At 47.3% G+C, this 17,256-nt stretch overlaps 2 pseudogenes; both read right to left on the reverse strand.

Annotated features, from left to right (window-relative positions):
- Positions 1–638: 638 nt before the first annotated feature.
- On the reverse strand, positions 639–4,299 carry LOC144797996 (elongation factor 1-alpha, oocyte form pseudogene; annotated as a pseudogene).
- Positions 4,300–4,387: 88 nt separating this feature from the next.
- LOC144797998 (elongation factor 1-alpha, oocyte form pseudogene) overlaps positions 4,388–17,256 on the reverse strand; it is a 32,271-nt pseudogene continuing 19,402 nt past the window's right edge.

A 17,256-nucleotide genomic window follows, 5' to 3' on the forward strand; every position in this document is an offset into this window, starting at 1 on the left:
GGCTCGCCTAATTGGGAAGTTAAAGGACCTTTCACTAATCTCTGCAGTGCAAAAAAGAGCAATGGTATAAAAATAAAAATGTATATATAACTCCAAACATATCGGTATAGAGTTGGCAAATATAAAAAAACTGTTCAACGAGAATGTCGTGCATCACAAGCCATGCCTATGCCACAGCGTAATAGGATGTATTTATAACTCAGTTTGTAAATGCTTTACATGTTGCTGTTCACATAATTTAGCCTAAAATAGATTTTAGATAAATGATATGAAATTAATCAACTGCGGGCACGATTTGACGTCACCGCGGAAGGTGGCACCTTTGTGTGTGAATCATGAAATATCCAATAGATATCTTAATGCATAAACAATAACGTGCCTGCTGATAAGGACCTCCTTTCCGGTGTACTCTGCCCTTGGCGCTGCCTGCTCTTGCCATTCAAGCCCTACCCAGTGTTCAATTCTACCCGGGCCTTCTCAATAACATTGTTCTTTGTTCCCATTCCAGCCAATTTCATTTATTTATTTATTTTTCTTAACACAAAACATATTTACAACCAGTGGCTTCAGAATATGCAGCTGTTCAAAGTATTACCATATTATGATGGGAGAAATGTGAGCATTTCTGCCTTTAGCATCTAGAAGTGGATGATTGGGTTAACCTCTTGCCAATACGCCTTGGTGGTAGACTTTGTGACTTTGCCAGCCGTGGCAGCCGTCTTGTTGACTCTTTCGATGAGCCCCCTCTGCCTCATGTCCCGGACAGCAAAATATCCAAGAAGGGGTACTGGTCAAAGCTCTCCACACACATGGGTTTGCCTGAAAACATCTCCACAATGGCGGCATCTCCGGACTTGAGTGCTTTCGGTGCGTCCTCAAGCTTCTTGCCAGATCTTCTGTCAGTGTTCTCCTTTACTTCAGTAAATTTGCATTCAATGTGAGTGGTGTGGCAATCCAACACAGGAGCTTACCCCTGGCCAGTCTGGCCTGGGTTGTTCAGAATAATGACCTGTGCTGTGAAACTTCCAGCCTCCATGAGGGTATCGTTTTTGCTGTCACCAGCTACAATCCTGTATTAATCAAAGATGCCTTGAATACTACATACTGTAAGACAGTATATTGCACAGAGGTAAAAGGTAAAACCCACACTGCTGTCCTGCCAGGCACAACTGGTCACCTAACTGACAGAACACCCCCTAGAATAATCCTGTGTCATAATGGAATACATAAGTGTCATAATTTACTGCAGCCCCCGCCTAGTTGGGACTGTCTGAGTACATTACAAAAATTCCCTCTTTGGATATCATTCACAGGCACATTCTTCACCACCATGGCAGCCTTAATGATACCGGTTTCCACACGGCCCACTGGGACTGTACCATTACCTCCTATCTTGTAGACCTCCTGAAGGGGCAGACACAGGGGCTTCTTGGTGGGGCGGCTCATTGGGATGATGGAGTCCAACGCTTTGAGCAGTGTAACCCTACTGGCTTCTCCCTCCTTACGCTCAACCTTCCAGCCTTTAAGCCAGGCCATGCTGGTGTTGAGGTCCAGCATTTTGTCCCAATGCCAGCCGGAGATTGACACAAATGTTGCTGGGCCTCAGTACAAGTGCTGATGTTATTCCAGTGTGGCTGATAACTTGAGTTACCTGCTTAATTGGCATTTTAAAAAATGCTGTAATTCTTTTTCGCTAAAATTACTCTGGACATATTTCTCCCATTAAAACATGGCAGGAAATCTCAGAAGGAAATTGGTCAGAGTGTTAGGAAAGTATACATAAATCAGTCATTTCCTTAGTAATTCCTCATTCTTAACGGTCTGGTTTGTAATGATGTGGCAATTAATTAAATGACTACATCCAATGTTACAAAAGGGGGTGTTGATCGATGGAGCATCTGAACCAATCAAACACTCACACCCAGTCAAAAGATCTGGGTTTAATCCATCACCGTTCTTTAGCCCACTCTGCCACCCCAGTTCAGACATGGCCATATGCAAATCAGTCTGACCCTGTGCCTCATGGGAACAGTCCAGCCAGAACTGCCAAGCAATGCCTTCCCTGGACCGGAAACAATCTTCCTAGGACCGGTTTCTGGCATTCCAGCCGTCTTCAGCCAGGCTTGCTTGAATCCAGTGGCAAAGTGAGCAAGGGACTCACGTCTGAGCATACCCTGCCAAACTTATGGCGAACAAAGCGGTACAAAAGGGGGTGGTGTTGGACGGAGCATCTGAACCAATCAAACACTCACACCCAGTCAAAAGATCTGGGTTTAATCCATCACCGTTCTTTAGCCCACTCTGCCACCCCAGTTCAGACATGGCCATATGCAAATCAGTCTGACCCTGTGCCTCATGGGAATAGTCCGAACTGCCAAGCCATGCCTACCCTGGACCGGAAACAAGCTTCTTTTGCCGCTGGATTCAAGCAAGCCTGGCTGAAGACGGCTGGAATGCCAGAAACCGGTCCTAGGAAGCTTGTTTCCGGTCCAGGAAAGGCATGGCTTGGCAGTTCGTGCTGGACTGTTCCCATGAGGCACAGGGTCAGACTGATTTGCATATGGCCATGTCTGAACTGGGGTGGCAGAGTGAGCTAAAGAACGGTGATGGATTAAATCCAGATCTTTTGACTGGGTGTGAGTGTTTGATTGGTTCAGATGCTCCGTCCATCACAACCCCTTTTTGTACCGCTACATCCAATGGTATCTGGATTTCTGTGCTCAGTAAAATCCTATTTTTGTCCCAGCAATATATGTAGCCATGTAATGAGGGCCTTCCTTTTTATTCTAAACCACTGATGCTGAGATGGTGCTCGTTGCACCACTAGCCTGTATGTGAACATTGTAATTGTAATTAGATTTATATAGCGCTTACAACCCATGACGAGGTGATGAAGTGCTTTACAGGAAGTAGCACGCTATTTCGGAACCCAAGGTTAGTTAATATCCTTGTGGTTATTGGAATTAGTCATGTGTCTTACAGAAATATAATTCCTTGCATTTTTTCCAGTTACTTTCTGATTATATAATACCAGTTAGGTGTGTTCATTAGTGGGGGCTATGTGGTTTCAGGTAATGGTTGGTGGGATACATAGGCTGGTGGAGATGAGTTAAAGTTAGATTACAAGAATAGGTTGTGATCTATGAAATGAGGTATCAGCTAATTGCAGAATTACAATAAAAAGAAATGATGCAGACATGATGAGTTTGAGAGGAACTTGTACTCTGAAAAAGAAGCCATGCAGAAGATGAAAGGTAAGGAGAGGGTCACGCTGAAGAAAGAAATGAAAGGACTCAAGCTGGAGCAAGACAAGGTAAATTTTTCATGCAAGGTTTTAGGAGGATTCTGGGAGAAGGCTTTTTGAGCCAGCAAGCAATCAGAGAATGTAAGCTGCAGAAAGAAACAACATTATACTTAGAACTCCATATCCAGAGCAGATAGCTTAAACATGTGATTCTGAGTGTACACATCATTTAAACATTAAAAGCCCTAGCCTGTTGGTGTAGCAAGCTTAGAACAGCTCTTTTAAACACAGTTTGGAGTATCCCAACCTTGGTATAGGGTCTATATGCTGCACTAGGGGAGTTGACACTGACAAAAGGTCTCATTTACGATTTTCTGCAACTTAAAGGTTTTTCACTCACTCTCTAAACAATGAGTTATTTGGCACTGGCTGAGAGTGTCTCTCCAATTCACTGAGGAAACTGGCAACCTCCACTTCCTCTTCTTAAGTTCCCCTGGAAGGACAAGCATTGCCAGGGGACCTTGATGGGCAATTAATTAAATGACTACATCCAATGTTACAAAAGGGGGTGTTGATCGATGGAGCATCTGAACCAATCAAACACTCACACCCAGTCAAAAGATCTGGGTTTAATCCATCACCGTTCTTTAGCCCACTCTGCCACCCCAGTTCAGACATGGCCATATGCAAATCAGTCTGACCCTGTGCCTCATGGGAACAGTCCAGCCCGAACTGCCAAGCAATGCCTTCCCTGGACCGGAAACAATCTTCCTAGGACCGGTTTCTGGCATTCCAGCCGTCTTCAGCCAGGCTTGCTTGAATCCAGTGGCAAAGTGAGCAAGGGACTCACGTCTGAGCATACCCATTGATCCTGTTGTTAATCTGACCTTGAACTCTTGCCTAATGCCTGTGTGCCCCAACCGACCAGCCCACCAGAGCCTCCATTCAATTTGTTTCCTGTACTGTTTTTCCTTGATGTGTCGTGAATCCTTGGGGATCATTTGATTTTTCTCAAGGGTCGTCGCTTGATAGTTGGCTTCTGCTGTTTGCGCCATATGTGAGAGTTCATAGCCTGCTGGGAAATGTAGTTTGTCATAGAGACACCGTTGTGTAGTGTGTTCTCCGCAAAAGCAAATCCTCACATCAAACAGCACCATCCTCCTGTTGACAGACAAATGAGGGATTACATCTAATTTTAGGGTAAACCTTATTCCACACCTTTCGAACATAACTAGAGAAGGAGAGGGAAGATGTAGCAGTCTTATTGCATCGTGTTGAGTCAAGGAGGATCATTAGTGCTGCCAAGAGGCCTGCAGTCTCCTGATGAGATAAGTCTTTTTAGTCGGTAGCATTTGGTGTTTGTCTCTAGTGCCTTAACTCCTTCCGTTCTCATGACGGTGATAAAGATCAATTTACAATGGTCAGGCGATTTCAGAAGTTGTTTCCTAAGTTAAATTTGCCCGGCGTGGAACGCCTCTAATACCATACGAAGTTACTAAATAAAGAGGCAGGCGCTGGAGACTGGAAGACAGGAAACAAGTTTTATTCCGACGGAGTAGAACACATCAGATCGGACAACGAGGTATCGTCTCGAGGTGCTCTCTCAACCTCTCTGAGACCTGGTCTTTTATACACTGGTTTAAGACATGTGAACGTCCTTTATTACAACAGGGACATTGTAGAGCATGAGAATGACATCAGAACGATATCTCCGACACCCCCCAGTTCCAACCCCTTCCAACACATGACAACAGTAGAGACCCTTTCCCCTCATATGATTGGGAGGGGCTATCACGCAGCTGAGTGTTCTGCCGATCTCTTTGGAATGTGTGCGCCTGATCGAATCTCCGGGGGCGGGGATGTCATGATCAATAGTGGCCTCTTTCAGGAGAGGCGAGGGCGTACGGTAATGGGCAATAAACTGTATCTTCGGGCTAAAGGATGACCAGCAGTCAGTGCTGACGTTCAGGCTCAGAGGAAGGGGACATCAAAGGAGGGGTATTCATGGACGGAAAGGACTGGTGTGGACAATCGAGCGTGGTGGAAGGGTTTATCCACAGAGGGGTATTCATGGACGGGAAGGAGGTGTTGGTCAGGCGCGGGGTGTGATTCCCTGAGACAGAGTCATGGGGGGGTTGCATGGCTTGTGCATGTGAGCGCGGGGGCAGCCAGGGTGCGCGGGGAAGGCTTGCATGGTCAGGGAAATGTGCTGATGGGCGATCGTGAACAGGGAGACCATGGTACCTAAAATGACTGTCGTGTATTCTCATACGTGAGTCTGCAAGATGGCGTAGATAATGTTCAGTACACGAACTAAATTTCCACAGTCCTCCCTTTAACATGTCTCGCCAGCTTGTCAGTTCGGATCAATCCCCATGAGACCACGCACTTCTATTTCGTATAGGGGACTCATGTGCTCTGGTTTAAAGTTCAAAGTCTTCGGGCACATACAGTTGGAAACGAGTGCACATAAAGATGGTAAACATTGAATACCTAAACAACACCCACATAGTATCATGATTGGTATCAATAAAAACGTTAACACTCTCCATCCCCAGTTCTTTAAAGTGTCCCAGAACCAGCCTCCAAGCGACCATCCTTCCTGTTCCTGGTGAACCTCCGAGGACAGTCTGTGGAGGTGTTCGATTGCTTTGTAGACTGAAGGTGAGTTATCTGGCACGTAGGTGCAACAGCTGGAGCCGATGATGCGGCATGCACCTCCACGGTCGGCCAGAACCACATCTAGAACAAGACGGTTTTGAAGAGCCACCAGGCGGACTGCCTGAAGCTCAGCCGTGTTGTTGGCGAGGACGCCAGCGGTGATGTTAATGGTTGTTTCTAATGCCTGAGTCAGGTGTCGGATAGCGCGGCTATTTGCCATTGGTCCCCACAGAGGAACAAGTCCCTTTGCTGCATCTAGGAACTGTGCTCCGGTGGAGTCGGCTTGTTCAACATCTCCAGCGCGCTTTTGCCGGTGGTGGTTGGCTGGAGCCACATACGTGGGAGGAAGAATGAAGGCGATGTAGCACGTACCCTTCCAGCCTTTTGGGAGCCACGTGTAAGCTTTGGTGCCACAAACAAAGTACATATTCGGGGAAGCAACAAAGGAGGGGGTGTTAGCTGAGGCCAATGTTTTGGTGATGCGGCAAGAGCTGTGACCCACCAGCTGCGTTCCTTGTCCTTCGAGGCATACGAGCCCTGTGACATTGATGACAGACAGGGCTGCAGTCAGGGTGGCAGCCGTTTGTTTCCGCAGGTGGGAGAAGGTGGATCTGGCTGGATTGTGGAGCACCTGCATTTCGACCCTTTCGTTGGCAGGGATGTTCGTAAGGAAGGTTGAACCTGAAATTGCGGGACAAAAGGGCTTTCCTGTGTTGTTCGGCCAGAACCCATAGTAGAAGTGCGACACTGTCTGACCAGAAGCAGCATTGTCCTTGTGGCTTTCTTGCATGAGGATCAACCAGGCGAGGCAAGGTTGGCAACATCTGGTGAGCGGGCGTGCTTTCCTCCAGGATCCAGAAGGAAGTCATGAGGAGGAGGCAGAACAGGGAGATAATGAAGAAAGCAATTGTCTTTGATTTGTGCAAATTGTCAGTTTTTGGATTCCTATAGTGGGTATTTCCTGTTGCTTTCGACGTCTTCTTATCTGGCGCTTCCATCATCTTCTTATCTGGCGCTTCCATCATCTTCATCTTCAAGGTGCTCAGTAGTGGGCAGAACCACAGACTTAGTTTAGCTTCTCTCCAGGTAACCCTTGGTTGCTTTGGGTCACCGTTCTGAGATTTTTAACTTAGTCAGTGGCCTACTTAGCCGAAGCTCCCTCCTTTCGACGCAGGAAATACCCTTCTCGAGATGGCACAGTGGGATCAGAGTGTTTTGCAAGTTCAAGTGCCTCGGTATCAGGATAGCAGTTCAGTGACGGTCGGTCTTTGTTCAGGAGCTCTTCCTGGGTGCTGACGTTGTCTGTCGTGGCCAGGGTCGAGGAAATCTTCTTGCAGTGGTGCGCATGCAGCCAATTCTTTTTCCCCTCCACTCGAAGAGCCGTCCGAGTGGTGATCAGTACTTGCCAGGGGCCCGTCCACCGGGGTTCCAGACTCTTCGCTCGTTGAAAGTTCCGGATCAAGATATAGTCACCCGGTTGGATATCGTGACCGGGACCCCTGGAAGTATCGGGGATGGCCTGCTGCACCTGTTGATGAATGACAGACAATGTCTTAGTTAACTTGTACAAATAATCTGACAGCAGGACGTCGGGGACGTCATGAATGGAGGTTGGTTTGGGGGCAGTCCAGAGGTTCATAGGCCGTCCAAACACAACCTCTTAGGGGGTCAAGTGATGCTTAGTGGGGGTGGAGCGCATCGATAGCAATGCCAGTGGAAGGGCATCTGGCCACTTAAGTCCTGTGGTGGCCACTATTTTTGACAGTTTCAGTTTCAGTGTAGCGTTGTGTCGTTCAACCAGGCCAGCGGATTGTGGGTGGAAGACCGCATGGAACCTTTGTTTGACCCCCAACCCCTTCAGGATGAGTTGGATAACTTCAGCTATGAAGTGGGGGCCATTGTCGCTCCATAAAATTCGACAAAGGCCGTAGCGGGGAAAAAACTCCTTCAGTAATACTTTGGCAGTAGTCATGGCAGTGTTATCACGGGTCGGATAGGCTTCCACCCATTTGCTGAAGGCACATACAATGACTAATACGTACTTCAAGCCTTGGCACCTCTCTAATTGGATGTAATCCATCTGGAGGACCTCAAAGGGGTGGTCGGGGATCCCAAACCCTCCCCGGGGTACTACAGTTCCTTTCCCGGGGTTGTGTTGTAAGCAGATAAGGCTAGTTTGGCTGAGTCGGGGATCTTGCCGTTGTGCCAGACTTTGGAAATGAGTTCGATCATGGGGGCAGAACCTATGTGTGCAGGGGAATGTGCCATTGTCAGTATGGGGATCAAGTATGCATCAGGCAGTAACCATTTGTTTGTGTCCTTTGTCCGCCAGCAGCCTTCGTCATCCCTTAGACCCACCCGTGCCCACTCAGTCAGTTCGTGTGGTGTGTTGGCCGATTGGATATCCCTGATCGTTTCCCTAGCGTTGGTCCATTTTTCTGCTTGTGACCTGGTCACATACATGCGTGTCGTGGCCCTATTCTCAGCTGTGGTTCGGGCAGTGATGTCGGCTAGTGCGTTTCCCTGTCCAACTAAATCTGTCACCTTTTTGTGTGCCTGACATTTGATCACTGCTAATCGTGTGGGGAGAAGGACTGCTTCAATCAGGGCGGAGACTAAATCTCCGTGAAGGATGTGTGTACCATGGGACGTCAGGAATCCCCTTTCCCTCCACAGGATCCCAAAATGATGAACTACCCCGAAGGCGTACTGGCTGTCCGTGTAAATGTTTGCCGTGGTTCCTGCTGCTATGATACATGCTCGTGTGAGGGCAATTAGTTCTGCTGCCTGTGCGGATCGTTGTGTGATGCAAGCTGTTTCAACTACTGTTCGAGCAGTCGTTACCGCATAGGCAGCAGAAGTGGTGCCGTCTGGGAGTTTGATGCAAGAGCCATCTACCCATAGTTCTCCGTCAGGGTCTGTGAAAGCAATGTCTCGGAGGTCAACTCTACTCCTAGTCTGTTCGTCCGTGAGGGTCACACAGTCGTGTATAGGGGGCACATCGGGGTCATTTTCAGGCAAGGGTAACAGTGTAGCAGGATTCAATGTCGTGCATCTCTTCAGGGTGATGTGGGGCGCAAGCAAAGTCAATTCGTATCCTGTCAGTTGTGCACTAGTCAGGTGTTGAGTCTTTGTCTGGTTCAAAAGCGTGTCAACTGCATGGGGTACTAATACTGTGAGGGAGTTCGAAAGTACAATTCCCTCACTCTGTCGGATAGAGACAGCAGCAGCGGCTACTGCTCGAAGGCAGGCTGGTAGAGCTCTGGCGACTGGATCAAGAGTGGCAGAAAAGTAGGCACAAGGGCGCTGTTTGGCGCCGATGGGCTGAGTCAGAACAGACAATGCGCATCCCTCCCTTTCGTGAGTGTAGAGGGAGAAGGGCTTGGAGTAATCTGGTGTTCCTAGAATGGGTGCCGAGCAAAGGGCATCCCACAACTCCTTAAAGGATGCTTGGCATTCAGCGGTCCACGGGAGTGGGAACGGAACATCTTTGGTCAACAGGGAAAGTAGGGGTTTTATAATGAGACTGAAATTTGGTAGCCATTGTCGGCAGAAAGAAGTAAGGCCTACTAATGAACGGACTTGCTTCTGTGTTTTTGGAATAGGGTTGTCTAGGATGGTTTGGATTCGGTCGGGTGTAAGTTTTCTCCCTTCTTTGGACAGGAGATGACCCAGGTATGTTACTTGGGACTGACAGAACTGCAGTTTCTTTTTGGAGACTTTGTGGCCATTCTCCGCGAGAAAGTGCAAGAGTTGGATAGTGGCTGTGATTGCAAGTGGAGTGGTGTCGGCCGCCAAAAGGATATCATCGACATATTGGATCAACACCACTCCATCTGGTAGCTGGACGGCGTCCAGCTGCCTTTTTAGGGCCTGGCTGTAAATGCTGGGACTTTCAGTGTAGCCCTGGGGAGCTCTACAAAATCGGTATGAACGGTTTTTTAAAGTGAAACCGAAGAGATAACGGCTGTCTGGATGGATGGGGATAGAGAAAAATGCATTTTTAAGATCTATAACGGTGAAGGTGGTGGCAGTGGACGGGATGAGAGTCAGAATGGTGGCGATGTCTGAGACTACGGGGTACTGCGGCACCACTACTTTGTTGACTTCTCGCAGGTCGATGATGAAGCGGTACGCTTTCTCATCCCCCTCACCTTTTTTCTTCACAATGGGTAGGATTGGACTATTGCAGACATTACTAACCACGTCCTCTACCACTCCTGCATCTACCAAGGACTGAATAATTGCTACCAACGCCTTCTCGCCTTCGGGCGATATCCGGTACTGTGGGAGTTTCGGGAGTATTGCATCTGGTCGAACAGTTATGTGTACAGGATCGATCATCATTCGTCCCACATCCGAGTCGTTTCTGGCCCATAGGTGCAGGGGTAGCGAATCGAGCAAGGATAGGTCAGCATCTGTTAAAGTGCACATATGTCGTGCGGGGTAGGGTCCGGTCAAGTTCGGGTTGTCGTACAGGATGACTCGGACTCCTTCCGGGGAACACCTAATAGTAGCTCGGAAATGTTTCAGTAAATCAATACCCATAATAGCGTCTGGGGAGTTGGAGGAGAGCAGAAACGTCGTGTCAGTGGGATTGTTTCCTAGGTCATAGGAGATAGGTACCGACAGGGGATTAGTGGAGGGCGTCCCATCGAAACCTATCGAGGTAATGTGCGAGCCAGACAAGGGCGCCCTTGGAATCAGTCGTTTTGATAACACACTACGTGTCGCTCCAGTGTCTACCAAAAATGGAGACTTTGTACCCAGGACCTTAGCAGTGACATAAGGACCTTGCTGGTCAACACAGAGCTCGACTGGATCCCTCCCTTGCCCCTGGCAGTCCTATGCAGAGTCGTGAGCATTTTTGCCATCGGACTGCTGGTACTGATTCTGTCGGGGGCGGTCAAATGTGTTTGGTTTACCAGATCGGTCATTGGTGGTGTCGTGGGTCTGTCCTCGTCCCTGCCCTCCAGTTTTGGGGCCATTTGCCATGTCCCTTGTCTCCTTATTTTTAATCAGTTCCCGAAGGGCTAGGCATTGAGACTTCCAATGTCCAAATTCTTTACAAAATGCACATTGGTTCTCATCAAGGTCGGTTCGTGGAGCGCCAGGGGTGGGGTTGCGGTCTCTAGGGGTCGAATTCCTAGGGGTATTTGACTGGTAATTTCCCCTATACCGTTCCCTCCCTGTGGTCACTCCCTGTAGTTGTGCAATCATTACTCGTTCCTTTAGGTCCTTTTTCTTTTTCTCAGTTGCCCTTTCGTTCTCGTTCTTTTGGTGTTCGTAATACTGAGCCATCTGAAGGATAGCTGTAGGTTTAGAGGCTCCCCAACTACTTTCGCTAGTCTGTAACTTTTGGGAGACCTCTTGCGATAGCCCCTTTACGTAGTTCTGCATGAATAGGTGTTGTCCGGTTGCGGTGGTCATGTCTTGGCCACTGTAGTCGGAGAACACTGTTTCAAATCGTGAGAAGTATTCTGATACGTCCTCTTGAGGTTTCTGGCGGCAGGCTGTGACTATCGACCAGTCTACCTTCTTTTCTGGGATCAACGTTTTTAGCTTCTGCACTATTTTGTCGGGGAGTTCCAATATGTCTTTTACAGGTTTCTTTCCGGGCTCTCGCTGCCTATCTAGTTCATCGAGTTTTGTCCAGGTGTGTCCGAACAGATCTGTGTGGTCGGCTCTCCGGATTTGCTTCCACACATCAGCCGGCAGACACAACCCGAAAAACAAATCCATGTCCGCTAGAGTCATTATGGTTGAGCCCAAGGCTGTGCCTAATTCAGTATAAAATGCTGTAGGGTTCTTTCTTAAATCGGGCAGGGTTTGTCTAAAAGTTAAAATATCTTGCCGATCCCATGGTAGGTAAACCCAGTTGTACACAACCCTCCCTTTGGCATCTACATGTTTGATATCATTGTTCGTTCCCTGACCTCTTGGGGGAACCCAATAGGGGGCGGCTTCTCTGATAGGCATCATGGTGTTGGCTGCTTCTAATGAGGGCTCAATCGTCTCAGGGACTGTGATCTTGACTTCTGGTTTCTGTTCCGCGAGGTGGCGGAAGACCTCAAGCGTTTGCATGAAGAGATCCGTCACATCGCTTTCAGCCCCATCTCCGACATCGACCCTTCTATATAGAGCCGTCACTTTAGCAGGACCCTTAGTCTGGTACCTATCCTCATACGCGTTCAGGGTGTGGTAGCTGAACCGTAAAATAAAATGCCGTCTGTGACTACCGGCATGCGAGTTGTGCATATTCATCGTATATTCTTCGCTCTCTTTTCGTTCTACCAGGGTTTTTGCTATTTGGTCGATTCCATCCCGCTCATCTTTGCTCAACCTGTTTGGTCTAGCTGTTAGATGCCTGTTGGTCTCATGCTCATCTGCTGTTGTTACCAACGCAGCTGGTGCGAAGGCCGTAAGAGCCGGGGCACTAGCGCTATGGTCACCCATGCCTGCACTTTGAACTGGTGAGTGTTGTGCTAGAGGTTGGCAGGGAGCATATGGAGGAGGCATGTAGATAATTGGAGGACCGAGCAGTAACTCGTCATTTGCCCGCTGTTTGGAGGGAATCTCCGGGTAGAGCGCAGAGGTGGTCCTGACAGGGCATTGACCTGTCAGTCCTGGTTCTTGCGTTTGTTTAACTTCCTCTCTTCTTCTTATTTCTTCATCTAGTTCTTTTGCAGCCAGATGGGCTGCTTTGCGTAATTCTTTCACTGTTTTTGCTTCTTCCTTTTTTTTTTTTGGTCTGCTTCTTTGCGCCACATGCCAATACTAACAAGCATAGTGGGCGTTACCTTATTTATTTTTACAGCTGCTTCTAGTGTTTTTATTTTATTTTCATCAAAAGAACCTATCAGTGGCCACTGGTTTTTAGGATCCCTTTTTGTATATTTATGCCATAACTTACTATAAGCTATAGCGACTAGTCCTTGTTTAGTAAACATGTCCTTATTAGGGGTGCCCTCCAGTGGAGCTGGATGGTTCATCTCTAATAAGCGGTCCGGGTTGACCCAACTATGAGCCAATGGGGAGAAGATAGGCATGACGGATTACAATGGGGGGCAAAAGCCTGCACTACCAATCTTTTCACTATTTGCAAAGACTGGACAGAATATTCTATTCTATGCTATTTGCAAACAGGGAATACCTCCAGAAAGAACCAATTCCCAAAACAGTCAATGTTTGGGCAAACAATCAATCAATGAAGGAGTGGAATAGGTACGACGTGTTAAAGTTTTGCGTTACCTACCCTTCACTATCGGCAAAGGGAGAGAGAATATTCCTATTCTTCCCCGTTTGTAGACAGAGAAGATCCTTAAGAGAACCAACTTCGAACAATTCAATGCTCGATTCAATCAATCAATCAATGGGGAGAAAAAAAGAATAGGCACGACGTGTTAAAGTTTTGCGTTGCCTACCCTTCACTATCTGCAAAGACTAAACAGAGTATGGCGATTCTGTGTTTGTTTGCAAATAGAGAATTTCTCAGAAACGGTCAATAAGTAATACTAGTATTTTCAAACAATCAATCAATCAATTCCGCAATTTGTCGTGTGTCACAACCTTACCCGGACCGCATGGACAGTTTCTCGTCTTCCGCTTCCAGCGCCCGATCGTCCTCTATTCTCTGTTGCTATCGCGGCACTCTTGGTGGTTCCCAGTCAGGACCGTAGATCACTCGGGAGAGGTCTGCTCGGAATCAGTGAAGTTCAGATGATCGGCTGTCAGACGAGAGTCTATCGGACAGGAGCTCTTCCGATCGTTGCAGTCGTTCACTCTGTCGTCGGGACCTCTCCCACTGGATCCACGTGTCGCTGATGGGCCCCGCGTTTGGGACGCCAATTGATAAAGATCAATTTACAATGGTCAGGCGATTTCAGAAGTTGTTTCCTAAGTTAAATTTGCCCGGCGTGGAACGCCTCTAATACCATACGAAGTTACTAAATAAAGAGGCAGGCGCTGGAGACTGGAAGACAGGAAACAAGTTTTATTCCGACGGAGTAGAACACATCAGATCGGACAACGAGGTATCGTCTCGAGGTGCTCTCTCAACCTCTCTGAGACCTGGTCTTTTATACACTGGTTTAAGACATGTGAACGTCCTTTATTACAACAGGGACATTGTAGAGCATGAGAATGACATCAGAACGATATCTCCGACACCCCCCAGTTCCAACCCCTTCCAACACATGACAACAGTAGAGACCCTTTCCCCTCATATGATTGGGAGGGGCTATCACGCAGCTGAGTGTTCTGCCGATCTCTTTGGAATGTGTGCGCCTGATCGAATCTCCGGGGGCGGGGATGTCATGATCAATAGTGGCCTCTTTCAGGAGAGGCGAGGGCGTACGGTAATGGGCAATAAACTGTATCTTCGGGCTAAAGGATGACCAGCAGTCAGTGCTGACGTTTAGGCTCAGAGGAAGGGGACATCAAAGGAGGGGTATTCATGGACGGAAAGGACTGGTGTGGACAATCGAGCGTGGTGGAAGGGTTTATCCACAGAGGGGTATTCATGGACGGGAAGGAGGTGTTGGTCAGGCGCGGGGTGTGATTCCCTGAGACAGAGTCATGGGGGGGTTTCATGGCTTGTGCATGTGAGCGCGGGGGCAGCCAGGGTGCGCGGGGAAGGCTTGCATGGTCAGGGAAATGTGCTGACGGGCGATCGTGAACAGGGAGACCATGGTACCTAAAATGGCTGTCGTGTATTCTCATACGTGAGTCTGCAAGATGGCGTAGATAATGTTCAGTACACGAACTAAATTTCCACAACGGCCCCCAGCCATCATGAGTCACAGTGGACGTGTGCGCACTATGGCTGGGGGCCGTCCAAGCCACGTCCGCGATTGGAATGTCCAGCACCGGAGCGGAATTCGTGTCGCAGCCAAGGTGTTAAAAAGTATGCATGATGAGGTGAACATACAGTGGCCTCAAAGAGACATCCATTTCAAGTTAATAAGGGCGGGTGTGATATGTCAGGGATCAGTCTTGCAGCAGAGTTAGGAAAGCTTAAAATGCCCTGGGGCCTATATTCAGATGCGAATTTAAGAGACAATTAAACACAAGGCTACCTACATGACTTTGATCTGGAACAGAAAAGTTAATAATAATGGATTTTGAAAATAAATTAAAAATAAGAAACAACAAAAGATGTAAACCGATTACTGAAAGAGTACAGGAAACAGCAAACATACAGTCTACCAGTTTGATCAACATAGTTTAATTTGTCTTTATCCAGTGAGCATATGCATGTTGAGTGCTTTACTTATGTGGTTACATTCATATATGTATTTATGTTGTATCATACACATTAGAGCGCTCTCACTTCTTGAATTCTGCAAGAAACTTAAGACTTGGCTTCATGAGTAGTCCCACTAGGCCCTAGGTGTGCATAGGCTCACATCTTCTCAGCGCTATGATACCCTACGGGTGATGATAATGCGCTCTACACATCTGCATAACATAAAACAACATATATGAAAATAATCGTACCATACAGCCTGGTTTTCAGAATACCTTCAAGGAATATGCAAGCTTTACATCTTTTATTGAATATGTATGAAGACAATTCACATATCCTGGATTTCAATGGAAATTATTTCCATATTTTTTGGTTGTTCTGAAAATATGACTCGGTTTTTGTTTTTTCTGTGGATTAACAAATCGAGCCCTCAAATATTTGAAACCCTCTTGATTGGGAAGTTGAAGGACCTTACTGCCCTCTGCCGCGTAGAAAGGAGCAAACATATAAATATAAAAATACAAAAAATCAGTCCAAACAAATTGGTATAGAGTTGGAAAATATTTAAAAAAGGTTCATCAGGAATGCCGTGCGTCACAAGCCATGCCTATGCCAGAGCGTAATAGGATTTATTTATAGCACAGTCTGTAAATGCTTTACATGTTGCTGATCACATAATTTAACTTAAAATAGATTTTAGATACATAATATGAAATTAATCAACTGCAGGCACGATTTGACGTCACTGCGGAAGGTGGGACCTTTGTATGTGAATTATGAAATATCCAATAGATTACTGGATGCATAAACAACAACGTGCCTGCTGATAAGGAACTCCTTTCCTTTGTATTCTGCCCTTTGTGCTGCCTACTCCTGCCATTCAAGCCCTACCTTGTGTCCAATGCTACCCTGGCCTTGCCAATAATATTGTTCTGTGTTCGCATTCCAGCCTATTTTATTTATTTATTTATTGGTTGATTTTTACGCAAAATGTATTTACAACCAGTGGCTTCAGAATATACAGCAGCTCAAAGTATTGCCATATGATGGGCGAGATTTGAGCATTTCTGCCTTTAGCATCTAGAAGTGGATAATCGGATTTACTTACAGGCAGTGCCTTAGTGACTTTGCCATCCCTAGCAGCCTTCTTGTCGACTCCTTTGATGACTCCGACAGTCGCGTCTGCTTCATGTCCCGGACAGCGAAACGACCAAGACAGGGGTACTGGGCAAAGCTCTCCACACTCATGGGTTTGACTTTAATCATCTCCACAATGGCAGCATCTCCTGACTTGAGTTCTTTCGGTGCATCCTCAAGCTTCTGGCCAGATCTTCTTCAATTTTCTCCATTAGCTCAGTAAATTTGCAGACAATGTGAGCAGTGTGGCAATCAAACACAGGAGCATACCCCTGTCCAATCTGGCCTGGGAGGTTCAGAATTATGACCTGTGCCGTGAAGCTTCCAGCTCCATCGGGCGATTATTTTTGCTGTTACCAGCTACAATCCCTCTTCGGATATGTTTCACAGGCACGTTCTTCACGCTGAAGCCAAGATTGGCACCCGGAAGAGCCTCCACCAGCTCTTTGTGGTGCATAACCACAGACTTTACTTCAGTGGTTACGTTACTGGGGGCAAAGGTCACCACCATGCCAGCCTTCATGGTATCAGTGTCCACATGGCCCACTGGGACTGTACCAATACTTCTTATCTTGTAGGCATCCTGAAGGGGCAGATGCAGAGGATTGTCGGTGAGGCGGCTCAGTAGGATGATGGAGTCCAAAGCATCAAGCAATGTACCACACTGGCCGTTCTTTCCTGTTGCCCAACCTTCCAGCCCATGTTGGTGCTGGGCTCCAGCATGTTGTCCCCATGCCAACCTGAGATTAGCCCAAATGTCACTGTGCCTACGTACGAGTGCTTAAGCAATCCCACTGTAACTGATAACTTGAGTTGCCTGCTGAATTACCCTGGACCTATTTTTCCCAGTAAAACCTGGAGGATATCTCAGAAGGAAATTGGTCAAATCGTTAGGAAAGTATACAGAAATCAGTCATTTTCTTAGTAATTCCCCATTCCTAAGGGTCTAGTTTGTAATGCTGTGGTG

This window comes from Lissotriton helveticus, chromosome 12 (genome assembly GCF_964261635.1).
Source record: "Lissotriton helveticus chromosome 12, aLisHel1.1, whole genome shotgun sequence".
Classification (NCBI taxonomy): Eukaryota; Metazoa; Chordata; class Amphibia; order Caudata; family Salamandridae; genus Lissotriton; species Lissotriton helveticus.